At 40.7% G+C, this 27,744-nt stretch overlaps 1 protein-coding gene across 14 annotated transcripts in view; it reads left to right on the top strand.

Moving 5' to 3' along the window:
* The window catches only part of ADIPOR2 (adiponectin receptor 2), a 102,904-nt gene that overhangs the window by 12,676 nt on the left and 62,484 nt on the right, over positions 1–27,744 (top strand). For 2 of the 14 annotated variants that reach the window (XM_077952726.1, XM_028828901.2), the window contains exon 2: positions 9,686–9,852. The gene's annotated coding sequence lies outside the window, so the exon portion shown is untranslated. 14 annotated transcript variants of the gene reach the window in all.

Here is a 27,744-nt window from a genome sequence, read left to right on the forward strand (position 1 = left end):
TTTTTAGTAGAGACGGGGTTTCACCGTGTTAGCCAGGATGGTCTCGATCTCCTGACCTCGTGATCCGCCCGTCTCGGCCTCCCAAAGTGCTGGGATTACAGGCTTGAACCACCGCGCCCGGCCGGCTTAATCATTTTTAATACATGTTTTTATATAATTACTGCACAGGTATATATTCACAAACAAATCATAGTATTGCTTTGCATATTTTCAGATTTGATGTAAATGATATATTCTGCCTATTCTATAATTTGTCTTTCATTAAATTTTTTTGATTTATATGAAACTGCTGATGCGTTACCATTTTTGACCTACAAAAATGACAGTTTCATATGACCCACTCTAATAGTCATTACTTTTATCTGCTGTAAAATTATTTTCTATTGTATGAATATAGCCAGATTAAATTTATTTATTCTCATGTTGGATAGGCATTTAGATTGTTTCCAGGTTTTCATGTATTAAAAACAATGTTACATTGAACATTCCTTATTAGGAATCATTGTGCTTACATTTAAGATTTTTGGCAAGTTTTAAAAACTGCATGTTGTGGCCGGGCACGGTGGCTTGAGCCTGTAATATCAGCACTTTGGGAGGCTGACGTGGATGGATCACCTGAGGTCAGGAGTTTGAGACCAACCTGGCCAACATGGTGAAACTCTATGTCTACTAAAAATACAAACATTAGCTGGGCGGGGTGGCGGGTGCCTGAAATCCCAGGTACTCAGAAGGCTGAGGCAGGAGAATCACTTGAACCTGGGAGGCAGAGGTTGTAGTGAACCAAGATGGCGCCATTGCACTCCAGTTTGGGTGACGAGCGAAACTCCATTTTAAAAAACAAATGAACAAACGAAAAAAAACTCTGCATGTCGTGACTCCCTAATGGATTGTGAAATCAGTTTAGGAATTAGAATAGAAAAGTATCAGGTTGTATTGCAAACAATAAGGATAAAATGTTTTGTGAAATTTTTATTTCTGTGTGTATGTATGTGGTTATTAAGTTTGAAATGAAGCTCTCTGGTGAATTACCCAGAAGTGCAATTATTGGGCTGAAGATTTTGGAGGTTATGGGAATTTTTTTATCTGTATTGGATATTGTCAAATTTGCTGTCACTTTGCATATTTTAGCACTAGATTTGCTATCTTCCGATTGTTATGATTCATGGCATTGTCAGATTTTTTATTTTATTTTATTTATTTATTTATTTTTTTATTTTTATTTTATTTTATTTTTTTTGAGACGGAGTCTCACTCTGTCCCCCTTGCTGGAGTGCAGTGGCCGGATCTCAGCTCACTGCAAGCTCCGCCTCCCGGGTTCAGGCCATTCTCCTGCCTCAGCCTCCCGAGTAGCTGGGACTACAGGCGCCCGCCACCTTGCCCGGCTAGTTTTTTTTTTTTGTATTTTTTTAGTAGAGACGGGGTTTCACTGTGTTAGCCAGGATGGTCTCGATCTCCTGACCTCGTGATCCACCCGTCTCGGCCTCCCAAAGTGCTGGGATTACAGGCTTGAGCCACCGCGCCCGGCCCAGATTTTTTATGTTTACAAATCAGATGAGTGTGAAATGGTACCACATTGTCTTAATTTTTATTTTGATTATGGGGTTGAGTATGTTTTCAAATGTTAGATGTCTGTTCAAGTGTTTGTTTCTTGAATTGACTGTTCTTTTCCTTCCACAGCCATTTGGGTGGTCTTTCTAAATTGATTTTAGAAAGTTTTAAGTTCATTACATACTCTGATTATGTTTGTTAAGTGAATTGCAACTGTCTTTTCTCAGTCTGTGTGACTTATCTCTTAACTTTTTATATGGTTTGTTTTGTTAAATATAAATGATTATTATAAAATATATCACTATTTTCTTGTTTGTGTTTTATTTAAGAAATCTAGGGTGATCACTCTCGTTTTTCTCATGCACATTAATAGATTTGTTACTCCATTTCTTCAGTTGATTTCTCTTTTGTGAGTTGGTTTTTAAGTGAACCATTAAAGAGCAAAGGAGAAGTTTTCCCTTGGCTCCTACGCTGCTATTCAAAACTTCCTGGGTTAGTAAGCCTTCTTGTGAATTGTCTTTAAAATGTTTATTAAAAACTCTTAGGAACTCTTACATGAAGTCTCAAATTGGTGTACAAAGATGCTCTCTGACACTGCTTGACTAGTGAGAAAAGTTAAAACAATCTAAATGTTAAAAATATGTTATTATATGTATCCAGACTTAGAATTTTTTTTGTAGACATTAAGAGAATAAGCTAGAGCTATACATTGTGACATGAAAATGCCTACTATATACTAATTAAGTTTTTTAAAAAGTATGTTGCAGAGAAAACATGCACAGTGTATCTTATGGTGCAAAATTTTTGCGGGCACATATGTATATGGTATATGTAATCTATATATGCATATAGAAGGGTCTGAAAATATATAATAGTTGCCACTGGAGTGGTATGTGTGTTGCGTTGCTTTAATTTTTTTCAGTACACAATTAAACAAAAATAAAAAACAATTTAAAAGAAATTCGGCTGGGTGTGGTGGCTCATGGCTGTAATCTCAGTACTTTGGGAGGCAGAGATAGGAAGTTTGCTTGAGCCCAAGGGTTTGAGACCAGCCTGGGCAACTGAGCGAGACCTGTCTCTACAAAAAAATTTAAAAATTAGCCAAGTGTGGTAGTGCTTGCCGGGGACTGAGGTGGGAGGATCGCTTGGTCAAGGCTGCAGTGAGCCGTGATTGAGCCACTGCACTCCAGCCTGGGTGACAGAGCAAGACTCTGTCTCATAAATAAATAAATAAATAAATAGGAGAATCTTAATAACCTTGGAGTATGGAATAGATTTGTTTGGTTTTTTGTTTGAGACAGGGCTCAAGTAATCCTACCACCTCAGCCTCTCTAGTAGCTAAGACTAGAGGCATGTGCTACCACACATGATTAATTTAATTTAATTTTGTGAAGACAGGATCTCACTATGTTGCCCAGGCTGGTCTCAAACTCCTGGCCTCAAATGATCCTCCTGCCTCAGCCTCCCAAAGTGCTGGGATTACAGATGTGAACCACTGTGTCCCCACCAATTTTTTTTTTTTAAGTTTTAGAAGTTTTTTTTTTTTTTTCTTTTTTTTCTTTTTTTAAATATTTGGGTCTCGATTCTATCTGGAAATTTTTTTTTTTCAGTGTGTGATGTGAGGTAGGGATCAAATTTAATTTTATTATATACATACCCAATAACCATATTAATGTTAACAGAGTGTTTTGAGTTTTTGAATTGTAATTTTTAAAAGCAGTTCATGGTTTCTTGTTAAGCACAATTACAGTCTTTTTGTCCTTCACTAGGCTGCTTCATATATTCAAGTTTGTGACCTCTGTGATATGTTTGGTGGATTACTTGATCCAGAAATAGAACCTAGAAGAGTAGATACAGAGTGTATTTTGTAGGTCTCAGTCAAATGTCATTTCTCTCACTATTTAAATAGAAATTAGATTGCAGTTTCTTCTCTAATAAACCTGCTTTCACTTAAAAAAGAAATTGGATTGCAGACAGTTTGAGGATATACATTAATGAGGAAACAGATTGCTGGTTTTTTGCATTGCTGGCTACAGACCTTGGAAACTAGAGAAGCAGATGGTTGATTGATTGATATCTTGTTTTAAAACTTGAGCATACTTACATGTGTTTGGTCATCCAGCTATTATCACATATATGTTCTAACATTTGAGACTTTTAATTTTGACTTTAGGGGATGTGTGTCGTTAAAGTTGTCTTAACTTTCTGAGGTGTGTGATATAAAACACTGTAAATCACTTAGTTTAAGTGTGAAGACTCTTTTTCTTTCCTCTTAAGAGAGTTTTTATTACACTTGTAGTCTAAGGTGTGTTGCTGCGGAGGCCTTCACATGTATGTTCTAAGTTTTTCTTTTTATTCCTTTTCTTTCTCATACTGGTGGTCAGAAGAAGGCCTTATGATTTAGTGGAATTGGGCAATATTGAGAAAGATTGTAGATAGAAGTTTATTTTTAGATTTCTTAGACTTGTAATATTGAGAAAGATAACTAACCACTTCCTTGAATTTTCTGTCTGCAGCATTATAAAGCAAAAAACAAACAAACAAAAAAACAAAACAGACTTGTGTTCTGGAGGGTAATATGTGAGATGAGATAGAGCCTGGAATGATTGCTATTTAATAATGGGAGAAAGGTGCTTTATCACTTGAAAGCAGGGTTTTGATTTTGCCTGAAAGGTTAACTGTACAGGCCACATGTTTTATCTGAACAGATTTTACTTTTGAAGTAGTTTAAACAGTGGGTTATGTGGTATTATAGTACAGATGATTTATGGAAGGAAGTCTTTACATATTTGATATATTTTGGCACAAAATATATAATCCTAGATTTTTCAGGATTTCCCTGGCTATAATATTTAGAACTGTTGTTCCTTATATTAGCATTTTTATGTACAGATTGAGCATCTCTGATCCAAAAATCTGAAATCTGAAATGCTCCCAAACCTGAAACTTTTTGACGCTGCAAGTGGAAAATTCCACACCTGACTTCCAGTGACAAGTTGCAGTCAGAACTTTGTTTCATGCACACAATTACAAAACATTGTATAAATTTACCTGCAGGCTATGAAACAAAATGCATTTTGTGTTTAGACTTGGGTTATATCCCCATTATATTTTATTATGTATATACAAGTATTCCAAAATCTGAAACAATTCCAAATCCAAAACCCTTCTGGGTACTAATCTTTGTTTCAAAAACAATACTCAGTCATTATTATAGATCTTGGGAAATGAGGATAACCATTGTAATATGGCTGTAAAAGAGCTGTAGAAAGACTTTCCTTCTTTAAAGACATTGTGTTTTTAGCTTTGACCACTACCAGTGGCTATAATGCATTGTTTCTGCCTTTACTGAAGTCCTGTAAGATGGTGGTAAAAGCATGGACTTTGAAGTCAGAGAGATAACGATTTGAATTCAGGGTCTTCCACTTAAGTTTGTGTTTTGATGAATTGCATTATCTCCATGAACCTCAGTTTCTTTATCTGTAAAACGGGACCCTGTTCTTAAGGATTGTTTGAGATGATAAGTGAAGGGTGAACTACTGGGCTTTGTTCAAAGTTGTCTTCAGTAGTAAAGTAACAGTTCACCTTCTCCTTCAGAGAGAGAACATCATGGTGTAGGAAGAAGGGAACTACTTACTTTTGTGGGAGGCAGTGTTGTATAATAGGCCATTTCTTGCTTCTCTGTTTTGTACATTGTGTAACCTTAGGGAGATTATCCAGAAAGTTTTACAAAACCTCAATCTTCTCATTGGTAAATAGAGATAATGCTACCTATGTAACAGGCAGAGTTTTTTTTTTTTTTTTTGAGACGGAGTCTCGCTCTGTCGCCCAGGCTGGAGTGCAGTGGCCGGATCTCAGCTCACTGCAAGCTCCGCCTCCCGGGTTCACGCCATTCTCCTGCCTCAGCCTCCCGAGTAGCTGGGACTACAGGCGCCCGCCACCTCGCCCGGCTAGTTTTTTGTATTTTTTTAGTAGAGACGGGGTTTCACCGTGTTAGCCAGGATGGTCTAGATCTCCCGACCTCGTGATCCGCCCGTCTCGGCTTCCCAAAGTGCTGGGATTACAGGCTTGAGCCACCGCGCCCGGCCGTAACAGGCAGAGTTTTAAAGTTAAATGAGAATATTTATAAAAGCTCACCTTATCTGGCACATGGTAACATGGTAACTTCTATTAATACATTTTTATGGTAATAGGCAATAATAATACGCTTTTGAAGTAGGTAACAAGAAGGGCTTTTGGTTGGAGAAACCAGAATGGTTATGAATTAGTCCGTGTTTACTTTGAGGGAGTAAAGACTAGGGAGTGTTCATTGAAGGAAGACTGTTTAGGAGGCTACTATTACTTGGCCAAAAGACAAATAATATGACTCGAATAATAGTTTCTCAAAATTTTGTGTGATCTAGGCTTGTAAATAAACTTTATTGTTGTTTTATTAGGATTTAAAATCAACTTTATTGAAGTATAATTTAAACAACGAAATATACTTGTTTTAAGGGTGCAGTTAGATAACTTTTGATAATGTACATACCCAGATAACCATCATCCTAATCAAGGTAATGGAATTTCTGTTATCTCCAAAACCTTCCTTGTGTCCCTCACAGTCAGTGCATCACACCCCTCCCCTCCTCTGGTTCAGGGAAACCACTGATTTGTATACCTTCGTTTTGTCTCTTAGAATTTCATGTAAGTGGGCTGGGCAAGGTGGCTCATGCCCATATTCCCATCACTTTGAGAGGCTGAGGTGGGAGGATCTCTTGAGCCAGGAGTTTGAGGCTGCGGTGGGCCAGGATCATACCACTGCAGTCCAGCCTAGTGACAGAGTGAGACTTGGTCTCAAAAAAATTTTTTTTGTGTGTGTAAATGGAATCATACTGTACATATTCTTTAATGTCTGGCTGCTTTCACTCCGCATGTTTTTGAGAGTCTTCCATGTTGCTTTGTGTTCCAGTAGTTTGTTGCCTTTTATTGCTGAGTAGTATTCACTGTGGTATGGCTACACCACAATTTGTTTCTTTGTTGACCTGATATTTGGGTTTCCAGTTATTTGGCTATTATGATTAAAGTGGCAATGAACATTGATGTACAAGTCTTTTTGTGGACTTAAGTTTTTATTTCTCTTGAGCAAATAGGAGTAGAATAGCTGAGTCATATGGTGTATATTTTGCAGTTTCTTAGTAAGTTAAAGAGTTTTTCAAACTGATTGTGCCATTTTATCTTCCTGTAATCTCATCTATGTTATATGCTGTGTTTTTAATTTTAACTGTTTTTTTTTTTTTAAGTGTGAATTGATATCTTATTGTGGTTTTTATTTACATTTTTCTTTTTGAATGCTTTGCTTTTTGTTTTGAGACAGGGTCTTGTCTGTTGCCCAGGTTGATGTGATCCTGGCTCACTGCAGCCTTGACTTCCCAGGCTCAAGGAATCCTTCCACCCCAGCCTCCCAAGTAGCTGGGCCTATAGGTGCACGCCACCAAACCCAGCTAATTTTATTTTGTAACAACTTTTATGTAGAGACGAGATCTTGCTATGTGCCCAGGCTGGTCTTTAAATCTGGGGCTCAAGTGATCCTCCTGTCTCCGTCTCCCAAAGTGCTGGGATTATAGGTGTCAGCCACCATGCCTCGCCTTACTTGCATTTTTCTGATAGCAAATGATGTTGAACACTTTTTCATGTGTTTATTAGCAATTTGTATATCCTTTTATTAGATGAGGTGTCTGATTCTTAATTCATTTTGAAAATAACGTTTTTAAAAATTACTGAGTTACAAGTTCTTTATATGTTGTGGATACAAGTACTTTGTCAGCCGTGTGAATTTTGAATATACAGTCAGCCCTCCTTTTCTGAGGGTTCCACATCCACGGATTTAACAAATCTAAGGTAGAAAATGTTTGGTTAAAAAACAATATGAGAATAAAAATAATACAAATAAAAAGTACAGTATAACAGCTGTTTATATAGCATTTAATCATATTAGGTATTCTGAATAATCTAGAGATTGATTTAAAGTGTAAGGAAGATGTGCATAGGTTATATGCAAATATGATTTTTTTTTTTTTTTTAATAAGGGACTTGAGCATCCTCAGATTTTGGTGTTCAGTTTTGGGTGGATTAGGAGGGTAGAGAGGGGTTCTTGAAACCAGTCCCCCAAGGAAAGGATACCGAGAGATGACTGTATTCTTTTGTTCTGTAGCTTGCCTTTCATTTTCTTAACAGTCTTTGGAAGAGCAGATGTTTTTTAATTTTGTTGAGTCTAGTTTATCACTTTTTACTTATGGTTAATGCTTTTTGTGTCTTAAGAAGTATTTAGCTACACCAAGGTTGTAAAGATTTTCACCTGTGTTTATTTTGGAAGCCTTACAGTTTTAGATACTATATTTAAGCCTATGATCTATTTCAAGTTAATTTTTGTGTATGATGTGAGGTAAAAGTTCAAGTTCTCCTCTCCCATATGAATATCCAGTTGTTCAAGCACCATTTGGTAAAAAGACTATCCTTTCCTCATTTAATTACTTTGACCTTTGTTGAAAATCAGTTTTTCATAAATGAGTAGGTCTTTTTATTATTGCATTGATCTGTATACCTATACTATTTTTTTTTTTGAGACAGAGTCTTGCTCTGTCACCCAGGTTGGAGGGCAATGGCATGATCTTGGGTCACTGCAGCGTCCGCCTCCCAGGTTCAAGCGATTCTCCTGCCTCAGCCTCATGAGTAGCTGGGATTACAGGTATGCACTACCATGCCCAGCTAATTTTCATATTTTTAGTAGAGATGGGGTTTCACCATGTTGGCCAGGCTGGTCTGGAACTCCTGACCTCAGGTGATCCACCTGCCTGCACCTCCCAAAGTGCTGGATTACATGTGTGAGCCACCACACCTGGCCCTGTGTATCTATGCTTATGCCAGTACTACATTTGATTACTGTGGCTTTATGGTAAATTTTGGTTACTCTAGATTCTTTGCATTTCCATAAATTTTGGTATTAATAGTGTCAGTTTCTATCAAAAAGCCTGCTGGAATTTCAGTTGGCATTGTATTAAGTATATAGATGATTTGGGAGAGAATTGCCATTTTAAAAATATTGAGTCTTCCGGTCCTTGAAAATGGTGTATGTTATTATTTTTTAAGGTTCTTTAGTTTCTCTCAGCAGTGTTTTGTAGTTTTCAGTGTAGGACATGTTGGACATCTTTTATTGGATTTATTCCTAATTATTTTAAGTGCTTAAATGAGAATTTTTTTAAAGTTTCATTTTCTCCAGTTTGGTGCTAGTATATAGATTACAATTGATTGGTGGTCTGTCTAGCATGTAGAAATTCCTTAATAAGTAGTCAGATGGAATTTAATTTGTTCTCCTCTAACTTTCTGGGGAAATAATAATCTAAAACAACAAAAGATTATCTCTGAATTTGAATGGGTTCGAAATTTGTATGACTGTGTGCCTTATTTTAATTTCTCTGAATTTGAAATATAGAAGTGCATTTGGATTTTATGATAAAATGTACAATAATAGATGTAAGTAGAGACAAGTAGAGATCATTCAACAGATAAGAGGATATAGTTGTAGAAAAGCAGAATTGAAAATTTTTAGATGGTAAAATTAATATTCAATATTTATATTAAATATAAATATTTTAAAGTAGAAAGTGCTTGAGTAGTATGATTAAAAAGAGGAATCTTGTTTTCATTTGAATACATTTTGGCCTACAAGAATGTCTGTTACTGGCTTAAGTATTTTTCTTTGTATATACTGTCAGATGATTTACCATTTCCCAGCCAAACCTGATTGGTTGGCCCAGTACAACTCTCTTCTGTCTTTTAAGCTGTATCCTTGATAGTATTTCTGTTCATCCTGCCCAGAAGATTGTGTTCTCACACAGTTTTCTGTGGTTGTTTCTAAAACATGGTGTAAATGAAAGGATTGTAAAATGCGCCAATCAGCATTCTGTAAAAAAGCACCAATCAGTGCTCTGTGGCTAGCTAGAGGTTTGTAAAATGGACCAATCAGCACTCTGTAAAATGGACCAATCAGCAGGACATGGGCGGGCACAAATAAGGGAATAAAAACTGGCCACCCCAGCCAGCAGCTGCAGGCCAGTTGGGTCCCCTGCCACGCTGTGGAAGCTTTGTTCTTTCTTCACAGTAAATCTTGCTGCTGCTCACTCTTTGGGTCCATGCCACCTTTAAGAGCTGTAACACTCACCGCGAAGGTCTGCGGCTTCATTCTTGAAGTCAGTGAGACCATGAACCCACAGGAAGGAATCAACTCTGGACACATGTTGGCGACCCAGATGGGACTATCGCCAAGTGGTGAGTACCATTGGACCCCTTTCGCTTGCTATTCTGTCCTGTTTTTCCTTAGAATTCAGGGGCTAAACACTGGGCACCTGTTGGCCAGTTAAAAGCAACTAGCAGGGCTGCCGGACTAAAGACACGGGTGTCAGGCTTTCTGGGAAAGGGCTCCCTAACAACCCCCGACTCTTCAGAGTTGGGAGCATTGGTTTGCCTGGAACCAGCTTCCTCTTCTCCTGTACTTCCAGGCTGAGCCAAGGATTGACAAGAGAGGAAAGCCATTCAGCTGTGGGGTCTTGACAAAGAGTTGGTTGACCTTGTAGCCATGAGGGAAACTCTGTAGGTCAGCCAAAGGGTCTGTGGGTCGGTCCAGGGGTCCTCAGTAGAAGTCGTTAGTTGAACTCATTTGGGGTTCCATTTGTAAGACCATCTGCAGCTTGATGGCATCGATTCTGGAGGAAACAAAGTTGACAAGGAGGTTAAAAATACAGGGCCCGATGGCGAGTAATAGCAAGATGGCTGTTATGGGACCTAGAAAGGGGAGAAGCCATGTCACCCAGCTCCAGAGGTTGATATGAGAGTTTGAAAGGCGTCTGATTTCAGAAGCCTTTTCCTGTAAAGGCCAGGTGGCGTCTCGTACTATCCCTCACTGGTTAGTGTAAAAGCAACACTCTTCCCCTAAGAAGGTGCGTAGTCCTCCTTTCTCAGCAGTGAGGAAGTCTAGGCCTTGGCAGTTTTGGAGAGTCAGCGCTGCCAAAGAGTCTATCTGGGATTGTAGAGTAAGGATAGATTTTGTTATTTCTTGCAAACTGTCTGAGAAATCGTTTGAGAGTGTGTGGTAGTAGGATAATGAAGTAGATAAACCTGCTATTCCAATTCCTGTAGCAGTGACCATTCCTAACCCTATAAATAGGGGTATTAGTTGTATGGCTCTGCGCTGACGGACTTGAGCTTTGAAGAGGCACTGATAGAGTCTGATTTCCTGGGGCAATGTTAATGTTGGGAGTTAGGAAGACTAAGGTGCAGGTGCCTGTCCAGTTGGTGGGGAGGCAGATATAGGTCGAAGTTCCACATAAGAAGAATATGCCTTGGCTGGGTGGACAGAAATTTACCCTGGCTTTTAAAGGAATAGGGTATACTGTTTTTTCTTTACTACTGCTATCTCTCTTTTTGTCTCTTTGTCTCTTCCTCTCTCTCTCTCTCTCTCTCTTTCTCCTCTTTCTCTTTCTGTCTTTCTGACTTCTTTGTCTGTCTCTTCCTCTCTCCGTTTCTCTCTTTCTGACTCCCTCTTTGTCTGTTCCTCTTTCTCTTTCTCTCTCCTCTCTGCTGGTCTTTCCTTGCCTCTGCCAGCTGCTTGTGCTGCTGTTCTCCCCTCTCCTTTCCCTTCTTGATGGCTTCAGCAGTGTAAGACTGCCACCTCCTTGGGTTTTTGCACTGCATGCAATAACTCCGTGATTTCCTTGTGGTATTTAATGGGGTTCCCCCAGAGGTTAGGAACCCCCTTTCTTTCCATGTTGCAGCATGGGCATGTAGGATTTGATAAGCATACTTGTTATCTGTGTACACATTTTCTTCTTTTTCCCTTTCCCAGTTCTAAGACTTGGGTAAGTGCCACTAGTTCTGCTATCTGGCCGCTGGTCCCTGTGGGGAAGAGGCTTACTTTTAAGTACTGTTACATCACTAACTATGGCATAACCTGCCCCTTGTATCTCATTCTCTACAAATGAACTTCCATCGGTATATAGGTTAAAGTCAGGATTAGCTAAGGGGACTTCTAAGAGATCCTCTCGGGCGGCATAAGTCTGGACTATAATTTGTTGGCAGTCATGCTTGGTTAGTTCCCCATCCACTGGGAGAAAAGTGGCAGGGTTGAGGGCCACACACGTGCATATTTGAAGCACCGGTCCCTCGAGGAGTAGTGCCTGGTATCTAAGCAGGCAGTTTTCTGATAGCCATAAACTTCCTTTGGCACCTAGTTTGCCATTTACATCATGAGTAGTCCAGACAGTGAGATTCTTTCCTAGTATTATTTTGATAGCCTCTCATACTAAGATGGCCACCACCGCAACTACCTGTAAACAGGCCAGCCTTTTGCCACTGGTTGTGAGGTTGTCCCACGAGTTGGAGTAAGGACTCCAAGAACTATTCCTGCTCTCTCTGAGACGTATAAAGAGAAGTTTTGTCCTGTGGGAAGGCTTAAGGCTGGAGCTTATACTAGGGCCTACTTTAAGGTTTTGAAGGCTGTTTCTGCCTCTGGTTCCCATTCTACTAGATGAGTATTTGCCCTCTGGGTCTCCTTGATTAGAGTATAGAGGGGCCTGGCTATCTCGCTGTATCTGGGGATCCATAGTTGGCGAAAGCCGGTGATTCCAAGGAACCCCTGCAACTGTTTTAGTATCTTAGGGTGAGGATAAGCCAGCATAGGCTGTATTCGTTCCTTGCTGAGGGCCCTGGTTCCTCTGGCTAAGATTAGGCCTAGATACTTGACTTGTCATAGGCAGAGCTGGGCCTTTGATTTAGATGCCTTATACCCTTGATTAGCTAGAAAGTTCAAGAGATCTACAGTAGCTTGCTGGCATGAGGCTTCTGAACTGGTAGCCAAAAGTAAATCATCCACATATTGAAGGACCAGAGTGCCTGGGCTTGAGAAGTGGCCTAGATCTTGGGCCAGTGCCTGACCAAACAGATGAGGGCTATCTCTGAACCCTTGGGGCAAGACCGTTCACGTAAGTTGGGACGTGTGGTCTGTGGGATCCTCAAAGGCAAAGAGAAACTGCAGGGGAGTCAGAGTGCAGGGGAATACAGAAGAAGGCATCCTTGAGGTCCAGAACTGTGAACCATTCTGCTTCCTCTGGTATTTGAGAGAGCAGGATATAGGGGTTGGGTACAACTGGGTATAGAGGAATTACTGCCTCATTGATAAGTCTTAAGATCTTGCACTAGTCTCCACTGACCGGTTTTTGTACTCCTAGAATTGGGGTGTTGCAGGGACTGCTGCATTTTCTTACTAAACCTTGAGCTTTTAGATATCTAACAATATGATGTAATCCTTTATGAACTTCAGGTCTTAAGGGATATTGCCTTTGATAAGGAAAAATGGTGGGGTCTTTTAGCCTTATTTGGAGAGGGCGGGCATTTTTTGCCCTTCCAAATTGTCCTTCCAATGCCCAGACTTCAGGGTTGATTCCCTCCTCAAGTAGGGGACAACAAATGGGTAATTTGTCCCCATATTCATGCAGATGATAGCTCCAGCTTTGGCTAATACGTCCCTCCTTAATAAGGGTATGGAACTTTCAGCATAATAAGAAAGGCATGTGAAAAGAGCAGAGTCTCCCAATTACCACTGAGGAGGTAGGAGAAATACCTGGTTACAGGCTGTCCTGGGATCCCTCGGATGGTAATGGACCTTGAGGACAGCTGTCCGGGACAGGAGATTAACACTGAGCCTTGGATGGTAATGGACCTTGAGGACAGCCATCTGGGATAGGAGTTTAACACCGAGAAAGCCGTGCCAGTGTCCAGGAGGAAGTCAATTTCCTGGCCCTCAATGGTTAAACGTACCTGCGGTTCAGTGAGGGTGATGACATGAACTGACGCTTGCCCCGGGCACCCTCAGTCCTGTTGTTGGATCATCTGGTTGGGGGCTTCTGGCCCAGAGAACCTTTGTCCTCTGGGGCAGTGCGCCTTCCAGTGATTGCCTTAGCATAGTGGACATGGGCGAGGGGGTAGCTTGTTTCTCATTGGACAATCGTTATTTTAAAGTGTCCTTGCAAACCAAACTGATAACCAGCCCTACCAGATGATTGGCCTGCTCCATTTTCTGTCCTTTCTGAACCACCAAGGTCTGTTTGAGGGCCATGACTAAGGCTGTGGCCTTTCTCTTATCTCGCTTTTCCTTTCAGTCTGTTCCTCTTGGTCCCTACTATAGAATACCAAGGTTGCCAGGTTTAATAATGCCTCCAAATTTTGTTCAGGGACCAGGGCTAGATTTTGGAGCTTTCTCCTGATATCTGCGGCTGACTGGGTAATAAACTTATCTTTTAGGATCAATTGACCCTCGAGTGAGTCGGGTAACAGGGTAGTATATTTTCTTAAGGCTTCCCTTAGCTGCTCGAGGAAGGCGGTAGGATTTTCTTCCTTTCCCTGAGTTGTGGTGGACATCATTGAGTAATTCGTGGGCTTTTTCCTAATTATCCTTAGTTCTTCCAGAACACAGGTCAGCAGATGGTTGCGACTCCAGTCTCCATGATCTGAGTCGAGAACCTAGTGGGGATCCATACTGAGGATGGCTTGCTGACCAGTAGGGAATTTGTCCCTTTCTTCGACTGTCATTCTGTCATTTACTTGACTAAAATACCAGGTATCTGCAAACTCTCGGGCTGCAGCTAAAGCTGCATTCTTTTCATTAAAGGCCAGGGTTTGATCTAACAATAGCATGACATCTCTCCAAGTGAGGTCGAAGGTTTGCCCTAGACCCTGTAGGACATCTATGTGCCTATCAGGATCATCTGAAAACTTCCCCAGGTCTACCGTCATCTGCTTTAAATCAGAGAGAGAGAAGGGGACATGTACCTGGGTTGGGCCAAATTCCCCTCCCCCTACAGCTTGAAGGGGACGTAACCAATAGCCTGGGAGTTTTTGTGGTCCTTTGGAGATTTCTTTGCTTGTTTCCTTCTGGGGAGGGGGGAGATTAGAGGAGGCTTATCATTAATAGGAAGTGGAGCTATAGGAAGGCTGGGATATGGAGGTAAGCTCAGAGGTCCTCCTCCACAACATTGCAAGCTTTGCATAGTCGTGGATTATCCTTCAATGAAAAGAAAGCTTGGACATAAGGTATTTCACTCCATTTGTCTTCCTTCTTACAGAAAAGGTCAAGCTGCAGGATAGTATTGTAATTTATACTTCCCTCAGGTGGCCATTTTTCCCCATCAGAGAGAGAATATTGGGGCCAAGCCGTAGTGCAGAAAAAAATGAGCCACCTCTTTTTCAGGGTTTGCAGGTCAAATTGGTCCCAGTGGCTTAGGATGAGTTTCAAGGGTGAGCCTGTTGATGCCTGTGTGTTTCCCATCTGAAAGAAAAAACCACCCGTGGTTTTGTTTTGTTCCCCCCATCCCCCAACCCCGAGTTATCGTGGCTTTAAAAGCCAGACCGTTGTCGCTTTGGCTGGCCTAGAGAATTCCCCTTTGGAGGACACTACCACTGCAGGGCCCCTTCTTTGCCCCTATCCAGCAGGAAGTAGCTAGAGTGGGCGTCGTCCAATTCCCAGCAGCAGTTGGGGTGTCCTGTTTAGAGAGGGAATTGAGAGGTGAAGCCAGCTGGACTTCTGGGTTGGGTGGGGACTTGGAGAACTTTTCGGTCTTACGAGAGGATTGTAAAATGCGCCAGTCAGCACTCTAAAAATGCACCAATCAGGGCTCTGTGGCCAGCTAGAGGTTTGTAAAACGGACCCGTCAGCACCCTGTAAAACGGACCAATCAGCACTCTGTAAAGTGGACCTATTAGCACTCTGTTAAATGGACCAATCAGCAGGACATGGAGGGGGACAAATGAGGGAATAAAAGCTGGCCACCCCAGCCAGCAGCAGCAACCTCGTGGGGTCTCCTTCCACACTGTGGAAGCTTTATTCTTTTACTCTTCACAGTAAATCTTGTTGCTGCTCACTCTTTGGGTCCACGCCACCTTTAAGAGCTGTAACACCGCGAAGGTCTGCGCTTCATTCTTGAAGTCAGCAAGACCACGAACCCACTGGAAGGATCCAACTGCGGACACATAAAGATGAGGAAAATTGTTCTTTAGGCTTTGAAGACTTTACTGTGTGCACTTAGCATTGCTGAATGTGGTGGTCTCTGAGAGCAGTGTAATTCTGATGATACATACAGGCATTTGTCTATTATAAAAATGGGATGAAATTGAAGATGGGTTTATTGCCTTTTATATCATCTTTTGGATTTGTGATACTTAAGGACAAACCTTTGAGAATGTTTGTAGTTATTAATATGACCAGAAACTGGAACTGTTTCAGTCTGGCACAGGAGAGATTAGTAGTAGTATTGCTGTTAGTCATTACATAAGAGATGTTAATGTTTGGATTTAACCTTCGATTGTTTGTAATATGATATTCCTAACATTCCTGACTAAAAGGATAGTGAATAAAAAAGAATGCATTTAGAACTATATTAGAACTGCATTGCAGAAAGCATATGAAATTTCAAGTTTAGGAAGTTTCCTGCTTTAAAACTTTTTTCTTCACACTTCACACTTTCAGCACTTATGTGTGATGCATCTAGGAGATGCATCTGGTTTCGCAAATACAGTACTGCACCTGAAATATTTTCAGTATTTATTTACTCAGTATTTATTTTCAGTCTTTATTTCCTAAAGGTTAATTTTCTTTAAAACCTTAGCAATTTTTCATCCAGTCTTTTTCATGTTATAATCATTTGCTTGTGTGATTTTACCACACGCTATATCCAACTAGGCAGCATTACTGGAAAACTTATTTGATTTTTTGCCAAGAGATGGTTAGAATATTTTTCGTGGTAGAGAATATGTGGCGAAAATGCTTTAATTGATCCCTGACCAAATTCAGCAAGAAAAACTTAAGTAAACTTTAATAAGCAGGCAATAGAAGTTAAGGTGATATTCTGACTTTGGGTATAAACACTCAAACATGAGCTTTGCTACTGTAAAGTAAGAAATAAAATTAGTGTTAAGTCGAGATGAGTGAACTTGTTGATCATCTGCCTAGCCTACTGTGATAGGAATGGTTGGAAGACTTGGAAGTTTTTCCTGTCCTAAGTTGATAAGCATTTGAGTGGAAAGAGAGGCACTTTTCTCCTGAAGTTGTTCACTTTGGAATTTTCAAACTGTTTAAAGTCCTTTAAAATGTTCTGAGTTACTTCTTTATTTTCTAGGCTCTTCCTATTAAGAGAAATATTGCCTTTTTATCCTTTAAAATCTAATACCCTCATCTTTAGTGGTTGTCTCTGCTTAGGTTATATTGCTTAGGACATAACATTGACGTTTGGTTAAAATGTCACTGAGCTGCCGGGTGCGGTGGCTCACGCCTGTAATCCCAGTACTTTGGGAGGCTGAGGCGGGTGGATCACCTGAGATCAGGAGTTCGAGACCAGCCTGACCAACACAGATAAACCCTGTCTCTGCTAAAAATACAAAATTAGCCAGGTGTGGTGGCACATGCCTGTAATCCCAGCTACTGGGAGGCTGAGGCAGGAGAATTACTTGAACCTGGGAGGCGGAGGTTGCGGTGAGCTGAGATCGTGCCATTGTACTCCAACCTGGGCAACGAGAGCAAAATTCCATCTCAAGGAAAAAAAAAAAATTCACTGAGCCTCTGAAAAGCACGAGGGACTAAGCAGTTTGACTCTGTAGGCTTTATTATTAGATTTGTGTATTTGTATTATAAGGAAAACAAAATTTTAGTAAAATATAATGTATTTTGTTCATTTTATTTAGTTCATTGCTGGATTGCCGGTCTGTAGAACTTTTCCTGGCACAGAATAAACATAAAATAAGTATTTTTTAAATGATGTACTTAATTTTATTACCCTACCATGCTTGAAAATGTGACTTTATATTATAGTTTCCTTTAGCAAAAGGTAAAACTACAGTCAATATATAGACTGTAAATAAATTTTTAAAAATCTTCATTTACTGTAATGTAATAGTGTCATTTTACACGTATACCTGCTTTTCAGATTTGTAACTCATTTGGTTTAAATTTGGGGCATTTGGATGTTTCTGATGTTGAATGATAAAATGTAGGCTTAAAAAATTCTCCTTCGAGTTTTATACTGCCGTATTGTGTATAGCCTCTCTTTCATAATGATACTTGGACTGTGATGGTATAGAGTGACTCTTATTTTAATCTGGATGCATTCGAGATATTTCATGTTCTTGAAAGACTGTTACACTTCTTGGGATGGTCATCATCATATTTTTAAAGCAGAGATCCTAAAACTTAAAAACCTCAGAGAAAGTCCAGCATCTATTTTCAACTACTTGTTTTTTAAAGCTTTAGAACTTTGTACTCTTTGGTGAGGTTACAAAACAAATCTAGATTTTTTTTTTTAACTGAGGACTTCAAAAAAATTTTGTGATGTTTATAGTATTTTGTCTCTTTTTAGAAAGTCAAATTTGTTGAGGTGTAGTTTACACTCAGTAAAATTCACCCGTTTTAGATGTATGGTTCTGTGAATTTTGACAAACATTACTGAAATGACTAAAGTGGACTGCTAACTAGGAGACAGTGCTAAAGTAGCAACTTAGCAATTAAAATGTCATCTTTTTATCACTTTGGGAAGATTCTCATTGGTATTTTTTCATGGGTGCAATAAGAGACCAGCAGTGTGGCAGGCTTTCACTGGCTTTTTCCCCCAACTCTACTTCCCATAATGGTAAGATTTTCCTGTTTTCTTAGGAAAGTCATCCATTGGGGTAGAGTTAAGCTAGGATGGGTTCCTTGTGATTTTATTTAAAGGTTGGTCTACTTAATGCTGGCGGGAAAAAAGCAGTGTAGTGATACAACACGTTGCCTGCCTTTACATTTTCAAAATAATTTTAAGGAAATAGATTGCTGTTTGATTAAAAATGCTTCTTTGTGTTATGGCAGTTAAGATTTTATTAACACTCCTTCTCAGCTATCAACTATACCTTTTTTTAAGGGCCATATTAGTAACATATGTTGGGAACTTTTCCCATGTTATCAGTTAAGCTTTTTCAGTTATCAGTTTTGTTTTATTGAGACTTTTCTACTCAGAAAGGTTCTGAGTATTTGGAAAGTACTCCAATTGTAATCATTCTTTTTATTGCTTCTGGAATGTAGCAAGGCTCCATGTTCTTTCCTATTTCTTGACAGTTTCTTAATATCGTCAAACGTTGTAGAGTATAATGTACTATCTGTGTTGAAATACTTGGCTTTGGCATTTAAGTGCTATCATGCATTTATTTGAGAACAGTTTATGGCTCATTCAGACACTGTGGGTAAGAGCATTGACTTAGGTGTCAGGCAGAATAAATTTAATCTGACTCTGCCATTTATTAACTATATGAACATGGATAAATTAATTATAACCGCTCTGTTTTGTCATCTGCCAAATGGGGAAAATAATCATATGTATCTTCCAGTATTGTTGTCAGGATTAAAGAGATAATCAATGGGAAATATTGTATTGCATGTAGTAAGCACTCAGAGCATGTTAGCTGCTCCTGTCATCCTCACTCAACAGAAGTTTTTTTGTTTTCGTCTTTTTTTTTTTTTGGAGACAGTCTTGTTCTGTCGCCAGGCTGGCATGTGGTGGTGCAATCTCCGCTCACTGGAACCTCCGCCTCCCAGGTTCAAGCAATTCTTCTGTGTCAGCCTGTGGAGTAGCTGGGATTACAGCGTATACCACTATGCCCAGCTAATTGTTATATTTTTTTTAAGCAGAGATGGGGTTTTACCATGTTGGCCAGGCTGGTCTCGAACTCCTGACCTCAAGTGATCCGCCTGCCTCGGCCTCCCTAAGTGTTGGAATTACAGGCTTGAGCCACCATGCCTGGCCCTAGCAGCAGTTTTTGAGCAGTTTTTGAGCTCTTACTTTGCATCCCAGACCATGCTTGGTGTTGTAGATACAAAATGGATTCTAAGGAAGGCTTCCCCATCTTAAGAAGTTTCATAGTTCAAGAGGGAAGACAGGCAGTAAACAGTTGTGTCATATACTATATCAGAAACAAAAGAACAAAGGAGTTAATATCATAAGCCTGGGGAGGTCAGGGAAAGACATTTCTATCTCTGACTTAATTTTGATGTTGACTTATTTGGCAGATATTTACTGAATACGCTTTACTTTTGCCGGGCGCTATTTTAGGTGCTGGCAATACCACTGGTTTCATGGAAGACAGTTTTTCCATGGACTGGTGGGCGGGGGGTAGAGTGGATGGTTTCGGGATGATCCAAGCGTATTACATTTATTGTGCACTTTATTTCTATTATTACTACATTGCAATATATAATGCAGTAATTATGTAACTCAGTGTAGAATCAGTGGGAGCCCTGAGCTTGTTTTTCCCGCAGCTAGACTGTCCCGTGTGGGAGTGATGGGAGACAGTGGCAGACCATCAGGCATTAGATTCTCATAAGGAGCGTGCAGCCTAGATCACAACAGGGTTCAGGCTTCTATGAGAATCTAATGCCACCGCTGATTTTACAGGAGGCGGAGCTCAGGTGGTAATGCAAGCAGTGGGGAGCAGCTGTAAACACAGATGAAGCTTTCCAGCCCCTCACCTCCTGCTGTGAGGCCAGGTTCCTAAAAGGCCACGGGAAATGGCTTGTAGCCTAGGGGTTGGGGACCCCTGCTGTGTAAGAGTTGTGTAAGGAATTAAATCTTGGGGTCCCCATTTCCTAAACTAAAGGGAAAAGTCAAGTTGGGAACTGCTTAGGGCAAACCTGCCTTCCATTCTATTCAAAGTCATCCCTCTGCTCACTGAGATAGATACATATCTGATTGCCTCCCTTGGAAAGGCTGATCAGAAACTCCAAAGAATGCAATGCAGCCATTGGTCTCTCACCTATCTGTAACCTGGAAGCCCCTCCCCGATTGGAGTCTTCCTGCCTTTGCTTCAAGTTGTCCTGCCTTTCCAGACCAAACCAACATACTTCTTACATGTATTGATCGGTGTCTCATATCTCCCCAAAATGTATACAACTAAGCTGTGCCTCAACCACCTTGGGCACATGTTGTCAGGACTTCCTGAGGCTGTGTCATGGGAGCGTCCTCAACATTGGCAAAATAAAATAAACTTTTTTTTTTTTTTTTTTTTGAGATGGAGTCTCGCTCTGTCACCCAGGCTGGAGTGCAGTGGCATGATCTCAGCTCACTGCAACCTCCACCTCCCGGGTTCAAATGATTCTCTTTCCTCAGCCTCCTGAGTAGCTGGGATTATAGGTGCATGCCACCACACCTGGCTAATTCTTGTATTTTTAGTATAGATGGGGTTTTACCATGTTGGCCAGGCTTGTCTTGAATTCCTGACCTCACGTGATCCGCTTGCCTCAGCCTGCCACAGTGCTGGGATTACAGGCATGAGCCACTGTGCCCAGCCTGCAGAATAAACTTTCTAAATTAACTGAGACCTGTCTCGAATTTTCAGGGTTCACAGAGTAAAGAAGACAGATGATGTCTCTACTCTCAGGAGCTCAGTCTAGCGGGAAAAGATCAGTAGTAAACAAATAAAAATGTCAGAGACAAGTGCTATGAAAGAGACTAAAAGGTGATGTAATAAGGAGAGACTGAGGAGTTGCTTTACATTGCACGGTCAGGGAAGGATCCTTTGAGTAGGTAACCTTTGAGATTTTCATACAGAGGAGTCAGCCTTGGCAAGTATTAGAGAGATGAGCATTCTACCGTAGGGAACCATGTTACACAAAGCTCCTTAAGCTTTTGGCACATGTAAGGAGCAGACAGGTCAGTGTGGCTGGAATGTAGTGGGCAAGGAGTAGAGTGGTGCAAAATGAGATCAGAGATAGTCAGGGTCTAAATCATTTAAGGGTTTGTAAGCCAGAGTAAGGGGTTTCTAGGTGTAAAAGAAAGCCATTGGAGGGCTGTTAGTGGGGGAAGTGCCTTTTGAAAAAGATTACTGTCATTGCTGTGTGAGGACTGGATTCTGAGGATAAGGGTAATGAGGGTAGAATTTAGGAGACCTTTGGAGGCTGTTGTATTAGCATAGGTGAGAGAGAGGTGGTCGTGGCTTGGGCTGGAGAGTAAATTAGTAGAGAAAAACAGATTGATTTGGGCTGTGTTTTGAAGACTGAATCAGCAGGACTTGCTGACTGCATGTGATCAAGGCAAATCCTAGGACTTGAGCACTTAGAAGATTGGTGGTGCAGTTTACTGAAATGGATAAGACTGGAGGGGAGAGCAAGTTTGGTGGGACAATCATGAGTTCTATTTTTTTAAGTTTGAGGTGCCAATTAGACATCTATGTGGAGATTTCATACTTGGTGGTAGGTAATAGTAGTACTCTGGAATTCAGTGAGAGTTTAGGGCCAGGGATAAATATTTAGGAGTAACTGACATTATCTGCTAGATTTGGTAATAAGGAGTTCCTAAGTGACCTTGACAAGTGTGGTCTTAGTGGGAATGGAAACTAGATTGTAGAGAAGTATCGGTGAAGGATGGAATGAGAATATGAAGTTGGGGAATGGAGACAGTGACAATAGACTCCTAAGAAATTTTCCTGTGAAAAGGGAAGCAGAAAAATGGTTGTGTCCACAAGTAAGGCCCAGATTCGAGTCTTACTTTCATACTTGCCTGGATACAGTTATTATGTGAGTGTATTCGAAAGTTTAAGATATTTTATGTACCCTGCTCAGTCCTCTCTACAAATATTGAGGTATCTAGATGATACTTTTCCTTCTGTGACATGAGAGTCCTTAGTTTAGGGAAGTTAAGTGACAGTTCAAGTAGAACCTGTATTTGGACTCACTCACTTTGACTAGGTGCAGAGTACTTTTCATTATACCAAAATGCTCCTTAAACTTTTATTATCTTGGTCAAATCCAGTCTAACTTAGAGTTTTTGGAAGGATTACAAGATGAGAGATGTGAAAATTCTTTGCAAGCTGTAAATTGTTACACAAATATAGAAATTCCTTACTTTAAAATGCCCCATTATGTCTTCTTTTTACATGACTTTTTAGGACATAGTAGGCAGTGGCCTTGAAGTTCATTTTGGATCATAGCCTACTTCATTAGAGCCCAGAGAATGTAAGCAGATTGTTAAAGACAGAACCTATCTATGGCATATGAATCAAATCTGGATCATGTTTAATTGAACATTTTTACCTGGTTTAATGATCTTGTCTCCTTTGCCTGTTCCGTAAGGTCCCATAATCCTCCCCAAAGGAACTCTTCCCCAAAATAATTCCTTCTAAAAATGTGGAGGGGGCTGGGTGCAGTGGCTCACGCCTGTAATCCCAGCACTTTGGGATGCTGAGGCGGGTGGATCACCTGAGGTCAGGAATTGGAGCCTGGCGAACATAGTGAAACCCTATCTCTACTTGAAAAAAAAAAATAGCCAGGTGTGGTAGTGGGTGCCTGTAATCCCAGTTACTCAGGAGACGGAGGTGGAAGAATTGCTTGAAGTGAGAGGTGGAGGTTGCAGTGAGCCAAGATCGTGCCACTGCGTTCTAGCCTGGGTGACAGAGCAAGATTCCATCTCAAAAACAAAACAGAACAACACCACCAAAGTGGAGGTAACTTAAAAAAACTGCAAAAAAGCCAATCCTGAAAGGTTACAAACTATATCATTCCATTTATATAACTTTTTTTTTGAAGACAAGGTTTCACTCTGCTGTCTAGGCTGGAGTGTGGTATCATAAACACAGCTCACTGCAGCCTCGACCTCCCATGCTCAAGCGATCCTTCCACCTCAGCCTCCTGTAGCTGGAACTACGGGCATGCACCACCTATTTTGTGATTTTAATTTTTATGTTGCCTCCGAGTTTAAAAGAGCAGAAAAGCTGTGGAAAGCAGTAAGGTGAGTCCTTAAATAGAATTACCCTATGATCCAGCAATTCCACTTCTGGGTATATACTCAAAAGAACTGAAAGCAGGGTCTTGAAGGGGTATTTGTACACCCATGCTCATAGCAGCATTATTGACAACAGCTAAACCCTGGAAGTAGTCCAGCTGTCCACAAATGGAGGAACAGATAAGCAAAATGTTACCGGTATACATATAAAATGGAATCTTTTTTTTTTTTTTTTTGAGACGGAGTCTTGCACTGTTGCCTGGGCTGGAGTGCAATGGCATGATCTTGGCTCACCATAACTTCTGCCTCCCTGGTTCAAGCGATTCTCCTGCCTCAGCCTCCCTAGTAGCTGGGATTAAGGTGCCCACCACTATGCCCAGCTAATTTTTTGTATTTTTAGTAGAGACGGGGTTTCAGTATGTTGGCTAGGCTGGTCTCGAACTCCTGACCTTGTGATCCACCTGCCTTGGCCTCCCAAAGCACTGGGATTACAGGTGTGAGCCACCGCACCCAGCCACAAAATGGAATCTTATTTCACCTTTGAAAGGAAAGAAATTCTGACATGCTACAAACTGGATGAATCTTGAGAACAATATGCTAAGTGAAACTGGCCAGTCAAACCAGTCACAAAAAGACAAATACTGTCTGATTCCACTTTAATGAGGTACTTAGAGTAGAACAAATCACAGAGACAGAAAGTAGAATGGTAGTTACCAGGGGCTGAGGGGAAGAGGGAATGGCGAGTTACTGTTTAACGGGTTTAGTTTCAGTTTTGCAAGTTGTAGAGTTCTAGAGATAGATGGTTGTAATGGTCACACAACAATATAAATGTACTCAGTAACATTGAACTGTGCACTTAAAAATAATTTAGATGGTACATTTTATATGTATTTTACTACACCATCAGGCCCAGCTAACTTTTTGTTTTGTTTTGATTTTTTGGTGACAGGGTCTCACTCTGTGGCCCAGGCTGGAATGCAGTGGCACAATCATGGCTCACTGTAGCCTTGACTTCCTGGACTCAAGTGATCCTCCCATCTCAGCCTCCCAAGTAGCTGGGACTACAGGTGTACACCACCACTCCTGGCTAATTTTTACTAACTCACTCCCTTTTCTCCCTCCTTTCAGTATTCATTCATTCATTTAACAGATAATGATTGAACAACTGTTATGTATTACTATTTATTATATATTATTCCTGGGAGCAGACTATTAAGGGTCACTCTATACCATCACAGTCCCAAGTGTCATTATGAAAGAGAGGCTATACACAATACAGCGGTATAAAACTGTAAACAGACTTTTTTAAACCTACATTTTGTCATTCAACATCAGAAACATCCAAATACCCCAAACTTTCTTTTTTTTTTTTTTTTGAGACAGCGTTTGACTCTTGTCACCCAGGCTGGAGTGCAATGGTGCGATCTTGGCTCACTGCAGCCTCCGCCTCCTGGGTTCAAGGGATTCTCCTGCCTCAGCCTCCCGAGTAGCTGGGATTACAGGTGCGCGCCACCATGCCTGGCTAATTTTTGTATAGTAGAGATGGGGTTTTACTATATATTGGCCAGGCTGGTCTTGAACTACTGACCCCAGGTGATGCACCCATCTTGGCCTCCCAAAGTGCTGGGATTGCAGGTGTGAGCCACCACGCTTGGCCACATGTCCCAGACTTAAACCAAATGGACTATAAATCAATTCCCTGAAAAACTGGTATACGTGTAAAATGATGCTATTACATTACAGTAAATGAAGATTTTAAAAAATGTATATATAGTCTATATATTGACTACAATTTTACCTTTAATATGAAGTCACAGTTTCAAGCATGGTAAGGTAATAAAACTAAGTACGTCATTTAAAAATACTTATTATATGTTTATTCTGTGCCAGGCAATGTTCTAGAGACTGGCAGTCCAGCAATGAACTAAACAAAATGAACAAAACATATTATATTTTACTAAAAATTTGTTTTCCTTATAATACAAATACACAAATTAATAATAAAGCCTACATTAATACATTGTACTAATCTGTCTTGGTGAGAAGTCCAATTTAACTATGAAGATATAGTAGAAATGCTTTTAATTTCTTTTTTTCCCTAGAGAATGTGATGTTTATTCATTAATTTATTCATTCACTCAGGAAATCTTTATTGAATGTCTACTGTGTATCAGTTGCAGTTTGGGATTCAGTGGTGAACAAAACATAAATGCCTCCCTTTATGGAACCTACAATCTGTTGGTTTAAAAAAAAAACCTCTCCTGGATTAGTGTTAGATTTCTAGACCAGAAGTGTCAATTAAGTTTAACAATTTCTTCAGGCAGAGAAAATTGCTTTTGAGGTATCACTTAAGCAACCTTAGTGCTTCTAAGCAACGTAACTGCCTTTTGAGGTATGAACTGAAGGGAAGGGGAGAGAAGTATAAGAAATTGAGTTGGGAATTTTTTTTTTCTTTTTTTTTTTGAGACAGAGTTTCACTCTTGTTGCCCAGGCTGGAGTGCAATGGCACCATCTTGGCTCACTGCAACCTCCGCTTCCTGGGTTCAAGGGATTCTCCTGCCTCACCCTCCTGAGTAGCTGGGATTACAGGCGCATGCCACCACAGTCAGCTAATTTTTGTATTTTTAGTAGAGATGGGGTTTCACCATCTTGGCCAGGCTAGTCTCGAACTCCTGACCTCAGGTGATCTGCCAGCATTGGCCTCCCAAAGTGCTGGGATTACAGGCGTGAGCCACCACCCCCGACTGAGTTGGGATTTTTAATTTTCCATAGCTTTCCCATTAGGAAGGCAACCTGGTGTGACTATATTTGACTGAGAGTAAAGAGATCTGGGTTCTAATCCTAACTTAATCATCTAATACTTTGTGTGTTTCAGAATTCTTCACAGTGATCCTTGCTTGTCCTCACTCCTTTGTATAGATTTTTTTTTTAAAGGATTTTATCCACTGTTTTGCCAGTAACTATGCTAGTGTCACTTTTTATGCTAGTAATAGTTCTATGTTCAAGTTCATTCTCTTTCCTGAATTTAAATTTGTGTTTCCTAGTGCCAACGGAACATTTCTGTCATTTCATACTCCATTTCCAAAAAGAAACTCATTACTGTTCCACATTGAATTTGCTTCCCTTCTTTATGATCTTTTCATCTCAGCAAATGGCATTGCTATGTACCCAGCTGCCTAAGGAAAAACCCTGAGTCGTCATCTTTCTCTATTTCATTGACCCTCATTCAGTCATTCAAATATTGCTTCTCTTGAGTGTATCTTGAATCTACCCTTTATGCTCTAATTTCTAAACAGAACTGACACCCTTTGTCCTGCATATTCTACATTCTTTGCACAGAATACCTTTTCTTTAGTTGGCATACTCCAACTCATTGGTTAATGTCCAGCTCAAATATTAACTCCTATAAAACCTTCACCATTTCTTTTAGGCAGAATTAGTGATTCCTGAGTCTTTGCTCTTAGAGCATGTAGGTCAGGTGTCTACTATATTTCTGTTCATTCACAGTTTTTTATTCGATTGTCTGTAGAATAGACTTTATTATTGTCAAGGGGAAGACAGCCTTAGCAAAATTTTGAAATAAGTCATTTTGTGCCTAAGCATACATTAGTTTGTGAGAACATACTTTTCTTTTTTTTTTTTTTTTTGAGACGGAGTCTCGCTCTGTCGCCCAGGCTGGAGTGCAGTGGCCGCATCTCATCTCACTGCAAGCTCCGCCTCCCGGGTCTACGCCATTCTCCTGCCTCAGCCTCCCGAGTAGCTGGGACTACAGGCGCCCGCCACCTCACCCGGCTCGTTTTTTGTATTTTTTAGTAGAGACGGGGTTTCACCGTATTAGCCAGGCTGGTCTCGATCTCCTGACCTTGTGATCCGCCCGTCTCGGCCTCCCAAAGTGCTGGGATTACAGGCTTGAGCCACCGCGCCCGGCCTGAGAACATACTTTTCAAAGTGAAATGTAGTGGGGTGTATAGTATGTTTGAGTAATCATTCACTCATTGCATGTATAATTATTAATTAAATATTCTTTATTAATTAAAGACCGCTCTGGTCTCTCCAGAAGTCTTCCATGGCCTCCCTCATCCCCACCCTCCAGAGGAATCTGAAGCCGCATGTGCTCCCTGGCATCCACAGCCCCTGCCTCTCCCAGAGCAGCAGTACCTGAGCCTCAGTGTATTCCAAGAATTGAAACCCTTGGTCGGCTGCCCCTCTGCACCAGAATGTTTCTATCCCATTCTTACCTACCCAAGGCCCTTTCAGTAGCCCCTTGGGGTATTCTCTTCCTATGCACCAGGGCAACTTCCGAACTCACCACTTTCCTGGAAAGACTCCCAACATCTTGGGGGAGCAGTCCCCCACAGGCCGGACTCCAGATGCCCAT

This window comes from Macaca mulatta, chromosome 11, assembly GCF_049350105.2.
Source record: "Macaca mulatta isolate MMU2019108-1 chromosome 11, T2T-MMU8v2.0, whole genome shotgun sequence".
Taxonomy (NCBI): domain Eukaryota; kingdom Metazoa; phylum Chordata; class Mammalia; order Primates; family Cercopithecidae; genus Macaca; species Macaca mulatta.